This window comes from Amblyomma americanum, chromosome 8 (genome assembly GCF_052857255.1).
Source record: "Amblyomma americanum isolate KBUSLIRL-KWMA chromosome 8, ASM5285725v1, whole genome shotgun sequence".
Taxonomy (NCBI): Eukaryota; Metazoa; Arthropoda; class Arachnida; order Ixodida; family Ixodidae; genus Amblyomma; species Amblyomma americanum.
The window spans coordinates 40,657,500-40,669,370 of NC_135504.1; the positions used below are offsets into that span (position 1 = coordinate 40,657,500).

General features: G+C 48.2%; 1 non-coding gene across 1 annotated transcript; it reads right to left on the reverse strand.

Moving 5' to 3' along the window:
- Positions 1-256: 256 nt before the first annotated feature.
- Positions 257-328, reverse strand: TRNAS-ACU (transfer RNA serine (anticodon ACU)). The gene has a single exon. It is a non-coding gene; the product is annotated as a tRNA-Ser (tRNA).
- Between the last annotated feature and the right edge of the window lie 11,543 nt (positions 329-11,871).

Here is an 11,871-nt window from a genome sequence, read left to right on the forward strand (position 1 = left end):
GATTCTCAGTGCTAAGATAATAATAAATAATTGGTTTTTGGGGAAAGGAAATGGCGCAGTATCTGTCTCATATATCTTTGGACACCTGAACCGCGCCGTAAGGGAAGGGATAAAGGAGGGAGTGAAAGAAGAAAGGAAGAATAGGTGCCGTAGTGGAGGGCTCCGGAATAATTTCGACCACCTGGGGATCTTTAACGTGCACTGATATCGCACAGCACACGGGCGCCTTAGCGTTTTGCCTCCATAAAAACGCAGCAGCCGCGGCCGGGTTCGAACCCGGGAACTCCGGATCAGTAGTCGAGCGCCCTAACCACTGAGCCACCGCGGCGGGGCTCAGTGCTAAGAACTGATTCCACCTTTTGGTGATACCTTACATGGAATGGGGAATAACAGATGCGTGAATTAATCGAATTGGTCTTTTTATGGGGAGCCACAAAATGTAAATCGGTCGACTCAGTTTTGTTACCCAGGTGTCACATGTTCGACGACTTCAGGAACGTAAACACTGAAGGTTCTGGATAACAAATGCAGCGTTGGCTACTTTGTCCCACATGCTTAAAACTCATCACTGCGACAATACAGAGACGAAGGAACCACATGCGCTTACAAAATCTGTTACACGCAACGCTCTTCATATGCATAACCAACAATATATCCGCATATCTCCCGTTGGCATGCTTGCATTTTTTTTATATTAACATTTTGCTACCGTCAAAAGCGTTCCCTATTAGTTTTCTATGGCAGTCTTAACTGCTCGATCCGAGGGATGGAAACAATATAAAAGAAAGGTTTTGCTACATATCGGAAGAACGGGCTATTATCTTCAATAGTTACATATCAGTACCAGCCGCCGCGGTGGCTCAGTGGTTATGGCGCTCAGCTGATGGCGCCAAAGACGCGGGTTCGATCCCGGCCGCGGCGGTCGAATGTTGATGGAGGCGAAATTCTAGAGGCCCGTATACTGTGCGATGTCAGTGCACGTTAAAGATCCCCAGGTTGTCGAAATTCCCGGAGCCCTTCACTACGGCGTCTCTCATAGCCTGAGTCGCTTTGGGACGTTAGACCCCCAGAAACCAAACCAAACCATTCAGTACCTTACAGTTTTCGAATATTCAAAATTTTTGTCCAAGAATCTAGGATATGAAGCACCGTTACGTACACTGCCTGTATTGTAAACAGTTGTGTTTGCTCTGAGGGCGAATAAAGAAGGACGTAGCAATTACACATACACACTGGACAAGCTGTTTGTGCACGGCACTTGTCCTGTGTATGTGCTACCCGCGTCCTCGTTTGTTCGTACTAATTACCTTCAAGAAGCAGAGCTCCGTCTGCAGAGCCATTCGCTGCCTTTCGGGTTCTCCTCACAAAAGACAGCACCCCTCAGGGGCTCGCTAGGGTGCAAGACATACACCCTATTTAAACAGTGCGCGCAACGTAGCTTTTTCGTGAGAACCGCACCCTAATGAACCGGCCTGCTCGTAATGAGCGGGATTTCACTGCCAACTGTTTTTGTGCTCCACGAAAAATAAACAAAATTATTAAAATGAAAGGAGGGAGAAGGAATGTGTATGTGCATGTGTATTTTTGAAGATGCCATACTTTCCCGGCTTCTGTTTTTTCTGTGCATTTTTTTTTTACCCAGGGGAGCAGAAAGCACGTCGTCCACCGACCGCCCGTGGCGTCCCACTGCTCTGCGTAGGTTACAACGGTGCGTCAATTTTAAGATCATTAACCTTGGAGGTACAGCAACTCTCCGTCGGCGGGACACGGTGAACACTTGAACGACGAGCAACAACCCCCCCCCCCCCCCCCCCACCCCCTACCCACAAACACACCCTTCTAAATGCTCGAGGTGATTTCAGACATCATTCTAGCTATGAAAATCGATTTCGTACCATTTCCGCGAGCGGAATTCATTAGAATGGTTGCTGAATCCTCACCTTTTGCTTCGGCCGTCGTTAAACTCATTCATTTGGAAGGTTCACGGAGTGCCACAAGCTTGCTGATTCCATGGGGATTAGGCCCTTTGGGACAGCAAAGACAACGAACGCCATGGCTGATCCCAAAACATCCGCGGGCGAACATTACGCCGGCATTAGCTGATGGCGGAACACCTGCGGGGAACACGTTGCACGCTTCAGGTGACACCAGAACCACGGGCACATTGGCTGATGCCTGAACTCATGCAGGCGATCACGGTTCAAGCCTCAGTTGATGCCGGGACCCTTCCTGAAAAATACGATACTCGCTTCAGCTGATCCCAGAACTCCTGTGGGAGAACGCAATTATGCCTCAGCTGATGCTAGAACACGCGCTGACATAAAGAAGGCGTTGAAGTAACGAGCTTAAGCTGCCGCCATCTTGGACCAATTAATGATGTAATGAATTAATTACCATTATTGGCTGACATCTTGGATTTATAAGTGACGTCGCCAATCAATTACCAACTGGATATATTAGTGACGACACCAATCAATCACTGATTCGATATACTAATAACGTCACCAATCAATAACCAGTTTGGTTTCTACATCGATTTACTATGGGGGCGCCATCTTGAATTCTTCGGACTCAGAAAATTGCACGCCGAAGGGAGGTGGTAGCAGATCCCACGAAATCAAGAAACGTGATGAATAAGAGGCAACGCTCTTAAAACAATGCAGTACACAGTACGATGCATGCATGTCATCAATTAATTACCATTATTGGCTGACATCTTGGGTTTATAAGAGACTTTACCAATCAATTACCAATTGGATATATCAGTGACGTCACCAATCAATCATCAATTCAATATACTAATGACGTCACCAATTGGGTTGCTATATCTATTTACTATGGGGGCTCCGCCATCTTGAATTCTTCAGACTCAGAAAATTGCACGCCGAAGGGAGGTGGTAGCAGACCCCACGAAATCGAGAAACGTGATGAATAAGAGTTAACGCTCTTAAAACAATGCAGTACACAGTACGATGCATGCTTTAGCCGATGCTATTGCATCTACAAGCGAAAATAAGTGTGTGCGAAAACAATGCACGCATGAACTAATACCGGAAACCCTGCGGCCGAATACAGTGCACGCCTGAGCTGATGCTGGGACTCCTGAAGGCGAACACAATGCACCCTTATCTGATACTGGTATCCATGCCGCTGCGGCGGCTTTACTACGTCCAGGAAATTTAAACATTAGCAGGATAATGAACTTGGAGGATTTCGCCGCTGCTGGCTTGTTAATTGCAGAAATTTTAAAAATATGACTACAGCATGCGTAAACAAAATGGCAGCTGATATTAAAGATGCCGGGAAACATTAAAAGTACGCATGCATAATGTCATCAGTATGCAGCAAATCAACGGGAAGTTTAAAATAATACCATTACTATAGCAAAGGTCGCAATGCACCCTCTAAAATTTTAGGTTGCTTTGCTGCGTATGTTGGTTCGGGGCTGACTACGAACCAGCGAGAATTGATCACACTTTCAAAATTAAAAACAAATGAACTCTGGATAAATGGATACTTAAAATAGCGTTTTTTACTAAAACTATGAAGGATGGCATAGCTCCAGAGAGGTTGTTTTCATAATGTGTAATGAAACGTTGTTCTTTATAATATTCATACCTAATTTTAATACACAGCTATTTTGTTATTTAGAAACCGTTATTTGCCACATCCCATCTTCTTGTATTGCTGGTGGTGGTGGTAGCGGTTTTATTAAAAATAAGAGTAAAAAGGAAGGAAAAGATTTTTGCTAGCCCCGGCATCTGCCATCGATACTGAAGCACCTGAGCTGGGGCAGCGGAAATAAAGGACAGCAGGCAGAATGGAGAAATGAAATGAAAGAGGTGAGGGGACAGGAATAGAGGACAGGGGGAGAAGTAATATGTACAAACTATTTACACAATAAGTATTGCTTCTGTTGGCATTTCTCCCAACCCTACCCCACTGCAGTGTCAAGCCCGGAAGTGCAGGCGTAGTGATGTGGTAGATAAATTATTTTATTTTTTTAATTGATTTTGGAGGAAAGGAAATGGCACAGTATCTGTCTCATATATTGTTGGACACCTGAACAGCGCCGTAAGGGAAGGGATAAAGGAGGGAGTGAAAGAAGACAGGAAGAAGGAGGTGCCGTAGTGGACGGCTCCGGAATAGAGAGAGAGGGAGAGGGTTTATTGATAGGAAAGGCAGAGAGGTTGGCCTGAAAAATAAATATCTACCTGCTCCTCTGCTCTGGGGGACGGGAAGAGGAGATAAAAGAAGGTCACGATGGGGGACGATGATGATGGGAGGAGGCAGATGAAAAACTACTTAAAAAAAAACAAGGCACACTTTCTGACATCACAAACGCGAGACAAGGTCCGTGTCGCTCAAAAAGCGTGAGAGCGCTCGCGTTGTCTTTACAGTTCTAAAACTATCTGGCCAAGCGCCGAGGATCAAATCCTCAGAGAGGAGCCATGTGTCCATAGGCTTCAGAGCAGATGCGAGTATGAGTCTTTCACGTGCATACGCTGGACACGCCACTAAAACATGTTCTATAGTCTCTAGCACGGCACATGTGGTACATTCCGGGGAGTCCGCTTGTCCTATTATGTGCAAGTATTTGCGCGTGAATGCCACGTTTAAACGTATTCTACGGATAACGCATGCAATAGGGCGAGGTATTCGGCGAGGAACTGAAAAGGTCATCGTCGGATCTAGCCGTTTAAGGCGGATGTGGCGGGTGTCTGGCAGGGCCCAGTACCTAGCCGTCGCCCTCCTCATCAATTCCGAAAGGAGACAAGTTGCGTCCACTATAGAGAACGGTACAGCTGTACGCAGGCCACTGCTGAAGGCGCTCCTTGCTTCAGCGTCGGCGGTCTCATTTCCATCGAGTCCGCAGTGTCCGGGGATCCACTGAAACACTATACGGTGGCCGTTTCCCTGAGCAAATGATACGAGACTAATGATATCAAGAGCCAGAGCTTGGTAGGCTGTGCGGCGTAGGAAGCATCCTAAAATGTGTAGCGCAGGTTTACAGTCGGTGAAAATGCACCACTCCTGAGGCGGTTCTCCGCAGATGTGGCGAATCGATTCCCGAAGGCCCACAAGCTCTGCAGCGGTTGAAGTAGACTTGTGTCCCAAAATGAATCTGCGGGTCGTCTGTTGTGCAGGGATTGCGAAAGCTGCTGTTGATGCATTTGGAGACGCAGATCCATCCGTGTAGACGTGCACACATTTGTGGTATTCTGACCAGATGTAGGCAAGTGCGAGTTGCTTCAGTCCGCTAACCGGCATCGCAGACTTCTTGATTATGCCAGGGACATGCAGGCAGACTGAAGGCTGAGCCATTACCCATGGGGGCTGCAGGGAATGATGCGGCAGGGCATAGTCTGATGGCAATTCGGAGCGATGGAAGCGCAGTGCGCGTGCAAAACTGCTGTCCGGTCGCTCATCAAAAATCTTCGTCAGCGGGTGACAGCGGTGCCGTGTAAGCGCACGTAAATATACACGAAGTGGTTCGTGTGACAAGTAGACCGATATTGGGCACGCACGAGATTCCTCAATCGTGCCTTTGTTCGAGGCACAACGTGGTAATCCGAGGCATATCTTGAGCGCCTGTGCTTGGACACTCTCTAATGTCCGCAAGCAGGAAATGCTCATGTTAGAGAGTTCAGGAAGGCTGTAACGAATGTAGCCAATAAAGAGGGTATAGTAAAGTAAGGCTCCGGAATCATTTCAACCACCTGGGGTGGGGATCTTTAACGTGCACTGACCTCGCACAGCACACGGGCGCCTTAGCGTTTTTCCTCCATAAAAACGCAGCCGCCGGGGTCGGGTTCGACCCCGGGAACTCCGGATCAGTAGCCGAGCGCCTAACCACTGAGCCACCGCGGCAGGTATACATAAATTAATAAATGAATATTTAACGTGTGCAATACTGTGAAGATTTGATATGCTTCTTCGACCACAAAAGAAAGTTATCAACATTTCTGATGAATTTTAAGACATAATATATCGGACGTTCCAGTGTTACACAAAACCTCTACACCTTAGGGTGCGATGTAAAGTTGTTCTCTTAGGTGATGGAACTCAAGGAACACACACACACCTAACAAGTAACTTTCTACTGACAAAACAAGACAGACCTTTACGTGAGAAATGCGGAGATGAGCTCACAGTACAGAACTCAAACGGCTAAGGAAAAAAATATTGTACTGTATTTTATAATGAACGCATTCCATTCCACCCCAATCCAATTTACTTTTAAGAGATAATCCACTCGTAAGTACTTCATCTGTTTTTAGTTTCCTGAAAGAAGCGGCGATCTTAAACAAAATATAATATCAAAGAACTATTAATTCTAAATATTCTTACCCTGTGGTTTGACGCATTTTGTGATGCCCCTCATCCATTTTCTTAGGCCTGAGAAGAAGGCTGAGGTCTACATTCGATTTTTGGGCTCCTCGGAGTTGTTGTCCGGACAAAGACTTTCGCTGAGGACACCCAATTTTTGAAATAAATTATAACATGTGTTTGGCGCATGATAGCCTGAGTAGCTTAATTATGCGCCATAAAACCCAATACAATACAATACAATACAATCTTTCATCACATCTTCACCTTCCTCTTATTTTAGCTTATCCCACACATCTATTGGGAGAGGTAGTGGTCGCTGCTTAGAATGATTACCCTCCATTTTCAACCTTAGCTGTCTCCACTGCCTTCTCCCTAAAATCAACCTCTGCCTGTTCCCTCCATCTTCGATTCAAGTGCTTATAGCTTTCAAAACTCTACACCAATCTTATGGCTGCAAAAGCGAATTTTCGTTGGGTGCTGCTTTCTGGAGCTTCCTGAACATCCACGTCACTCTCTGGCAGCTTCTGCAGCGTGTCCGCAGAAAGTTGTCGCCGTTTGTGAAGAACCGTAGTTCGATCTGCAATTCCTCCGCCAAACGCAGCTGTTTCCTGTTCCACCGCGTGTGAACCTTAAGAGGCGCCACATCTTCGCCTGCTTGCCACACTCAGTTGTGGCATTTCCTTCCTTTCACTTGTGATCGGCGCGATATTTTAGTACAATCCTTTTGTTCCAGCCATGGCATCCATGCGCCCACTCCCGAGCATGCAGAAAAGTACAACAAAAACCAGCGAAACGTCGTGTTTTTCTCAAAACCACGCGTTGTTTTCAATACAGGATGATTCCCACTCAAAATCACGAGGCGTACAACACCCCGTGCTCTCCCCTTCTATCTTCCCTTCTCTTCTTTATGCATTTCTCTCTTTATGGATTCGCAAGGGAGCGTATTTTACCGCCGAGTACGCATAGTACACAAAGCTTGGTACACACTCGTTCCTGCGTACACGGCCCCTCAAAACCGACGCACTTGCACGAGGCCTGTGAGGAGAATCCGAGCGTGGGTAGGTTCTGCGGGACCATCGAATAGACCAATTTTGCTGTTTGTTTTATTCTAGCTGTCTCCCTCCCCATCTCATTCTCTAAAGCGAAGAGGGAAAGGAGGAATACGCCCGCGTACTATGTCGTCCGCTCGTTGCAGACGCCTCCGCAGAGTAATGGCGTCTGCACTCAGCAGAAGGTCCCCCCCCCCCCTTCTTCCCCCCTGACAAAGAGCGTCAGTACAGCTGAAAGGCGCATCCAATCGGTTTGACGTTCTGGACTCGAAGCGAGCGCCCAGACGAGCTGAAGATGCGCCTCTGCAGTCCTCATCATAGTCGTGCCCGCGCACAGCAACAACCGGAACGGATTGCCCCGTTCGTCTGCTAGCTTGACCCTGATCCGCCATTATTGAAACCGTGCGTAGCAGACGGTACGGGCAACTCAAGCCCGCGCACGTCGTCTGCTGCACTCGCCTTAACCCTAATCGGCTGCGTCTGCCTCTTCTTCATTGCCTAAGCGTGGGCCTCGTAGGCGGTATCACCTTGTATGCGCGTGTATAACAAGGAATACCTGCGTCCAGAAATGATCGATGCACATACAACGGTGCATGCATTCACAAGCGAACAAAGCCGAATCAAGGAGTGCTGCTACCCCCCCCCCCCCCCCCCCCTGCAACAAAAGGATTCACCGCTGTTCCGGCTTGTTTTTTGTAGTCACGCACACGCAACGCACGCAGTAGTTTTAGTCAAGGGCTTCCCGCAGAGTGTTTTCTGTCTTGGCCGCACGTGATTATTGTGCTGGAGGCGAAAGGCTCCGCGTTCGATGCCTACGCGAAGGAAAAGAGCGCGTTAAAGTGTGTTACAGTGTGAACAAAAAAGACACTTGTTCTTCACGCGGCATTTAAAACGCCACGCGTCTCTAACTGCGCGCACAAAAGAGAGACGCCCTACAGCGGCAGCAGCAGCAGAAACCCGAGGAAACAGCCAAAGCCGGCAGGCAGGCAGTCGGCGCGTCGTTTATATAAAAGCCACCGGGCCGTCCGCAATTACGCCGCCACGCTCTCGCCGCGGAGCAACACAAGAAAGAAAAATAAACATGGCTGCGCGGCGAAGGCGCCCATCGTCGCTCACGCGCAAGCATTACGCACGCCCATTCACGGACGGCTTCGAGCAGAGTGTACTTACGCCAGCCGAGCCGGCTTTTGCGTGGCTCTAAAAAATAGAATAAAGAACAAAGAAAGCACGGCAGAGGAGAGGGCAGTGAGACTGTTGCCAGAGCAGCACACCAGCTATAGCCTGTGCACGCGCACACCGGTCGGTCCACTTGCAACAGCTGTCCGCCCGGGGGAGGGAGGATTGGAGGGGGAAGGGCTTGGAGCAGGAACCGGCTCTCGTGGCGTTTTTGTGAATGAAGCGTCCGTCGCCGCCCGTTTTACTACTACGCACGCCTGTCGACCTCAGCCTGCCACGGCTCGACGGCCGGTTTCATTAAGTTGCGTGCAGCACGCTCAAAGCAGCGGCTGTGGCTGCACCGTTTTGGTGCGTCGTGGAAGCCTGGGCGTTACGAACGTGGTATCCGCTCCCCTACTAAATCTGTGTGGAGTACTTTCTCTGTGGGGTGACGGCGTAGGTCGTAGTGTGTCGTTACTGGAAATTTCCGCCTTGGCCTGCAGGACACTGGTGATGTAAGGTGGATGAGCTGGAGAAGTGGGCGATCTTGAGAACGGGATCTATGTAGCCACACAGAGAGGTGCTGAGGAGAGGATTTGGATGAGTCGGGATGTGATCAGGACGCTATTAGGATGTGATCAGGATGTGTTCTGGACGTGGTCTGGATGCGATCAGGATTTCGTCAGAGTGCGATCAGGACATCAGTAGGATCCGGATGTGATCAGGACGCTATTAGGATGTTATCAGGATGTGGTCTGGACGTGGTCTGGATGTGATCAGGATTTCGTCACAGTGCGATCAGGACATTAGTAGGATCTGATAAAGATTTGAACAAGATGAAATTGTGAATCATTTTCTTTATCTACTGGCAAAGGTGTTATACCCCTGTCACACGGGCACTTTCGATCCTCATTGAGCTCGATCTGCATCGAGATTTTCGAGCACGCTCGAAACATCCGTTGCTACACGGGCATTTTCAATGCTCATTGAGAAGTTCCCTCATGTGTGTTAGGTGGCGCCAAATGTTCCGCCGACAGCCATAACATGGCGATGTCCGGCAACACTGTGCAGTCGGGGGCAGCGGCAGCCAAATCCGTAGCCAAATCTGTACATTGCGTATCTGCGCCAGGTTTTTGTGGCGCACCTCTGCTGCTGTGCGATGCAACCCAAGGGCCCGCAACGCCTCCGCGATTTCTGCATAGACTGCGGCGTTTCTCTTCTGGCGCCGCAAATCATTTAGGCGGTACTGTCAGCAGTCGATGAGAGCGGCTGTCTCGCGCTCGCTCCACAGTTTCCGCTCCGACGAGCAGGAGGACGCCATCTTTGTTTACACTGACGGCGAAGCTTGGAGCGTGGTGTCGAGATTACTTTCAAATGTTTGCATATAAGCCAGGCGTAGTACCTGAAAAATGTTCTGTATTACATTTTAATCGATCAGAACAACAACAATTGTGGTTTGGTTTTGTGAACTTGTGTTTATTTTTATAGCTTCATGAGAGCGAGAGTTCTCGATTGTGCTTGGAACCTCAAGCACTCTTGAGGAATCGGCATCGAGTCAAGCAGGATCTAGCTCGATTGCGCTTGAAAGTGGCCGTGTGACAACCGTCGATCTGCATTGAGTTCGATGAGCATTGACTCAATGAGGATCGAAAGTGCCCGTGTGACAGGGGTATTAGAGAGAGCAATGGGTTAAGAAATAAGGAATAAAAATAAGGAGGATGGGGAAAGAGAGAGAGAGAGAGAAAAACGCATTTGTCAGAGAAAAAAAATTAGGGACATAATATTAACGATGGTCGTTTTGAAGATACTGCCATCAGGAATGAAAGCAACACAGGTTGGGAGTCGGTTCCACTCTTAAGTAGTGTTTTGGATGTAAGAGTTAAAATGTAGATCAGTCCGGCAAATCGGTATGAAAGCCTTGAACATGTAGTCGCTGCAAAATGAAATGCACGATGGCGACTTGAACAGAAAGGCACTAAGAGTTGAATTAAAGCGTTAAATGTTGTAAAATAAACACAGGTGAGAAATATTGTCGAGAAGAGATAGGTCAAGTTAAGATTACTCTTCATTAAGTAGACACTCGCCGCACGCTGATATTTTGATAATTAAAATTAAACGGTCAGAGCGATTTGGGAAGTCTACGACGTTAAAAATAAACGTATATTGATGTGTAGGTCACGGATGGATGTCGAGTACTAGGTTTATAAAATGTCAATTTCAAATCAGTAGTTGCAAAAGAAATATTTCGGCTTAAGTAACCTAGCATCAGATTAGCATTATTTGTTATGTAGTCAGTGTGAATTTTTCAAGAAAATTAATTAAAAATGTACACTTCGAGGTATTCGTAAGAGCAGTTTTCGTAAAACAGGCTAAAACAGAATCATGGGTGAGTTGGTAATCCACTGAGTGCAAACAGCGCGAATTGAGACTGAGACACTTGAGCCCCGCCGCGGTGGCTCAGTGGTTACGGTGTTCGGCTGCCGACCCGATAGACGCGAGCTCTATCCCGGCCGCGGCGGTTGAATTTCAATGGAGGCGAAATTCTAGAGGCCCGTGTGCTGTGCGATGTCAGTGCACGTTGAAGATCCCCAGGTGGTCGAAATTTCCGGAGCCCTTCCCTACGGCGTCCCTCATAATAATAATAATAATAATAATTGGTTTTAGTGAAAGGAAATTGCGCAGTATCTGTCTCATATATCGTTGGACACCTGAACCGCGCCGTAAGGGAAGGGATAAGGGAGGGAGTGAAAGAAGAAAGGAAGAATGAGGTGCCGTAGTGGAGGGCTCCGGAATAATTTCGACCACCTGGGGATCTTTAACGTGCACTGACATCGCACAGCACACGGGCGCCTAAGCGTTTTTCCTCCATAAAAACGCAGCCGCCGCGGTCGGGTTCGAACCCGGGAACTCCGGATCAGTAAAACAGAATTTTGGGCGAGTTGGTAATCCACTGAGTGCAAACAGCGCGAATTGAGACTGAGACACTTGAGCCCCGCCGCGGTGGCTCAGTGGTTACTGTGTTCGGCTGCCGACCCGATACACGCGAGTTCTATCCCGGCCGCGGCGGCTGAATTTCAATGGAGGCGAAATTCTAGAGGCCCGTGTGCTGTGCGATGTCAGTGCACGTTGAAGAACCCCAGGTGGTCGAAATTTCCGGAGCCCTTCCCTACGGCGTCCCTCATAGCCTGAGTCATTTTGGGACGTTAAAACTCCCATAAACAAAACCACTCGTCCTTGGGTGTTTTCCTTCGTCGCAGTCTTAGTTCACGCTATTTCTACTCAGCTTTGGTAAGACGGGCATCATTTAGCATAAAGTCGCAAGATATGGCGCTAT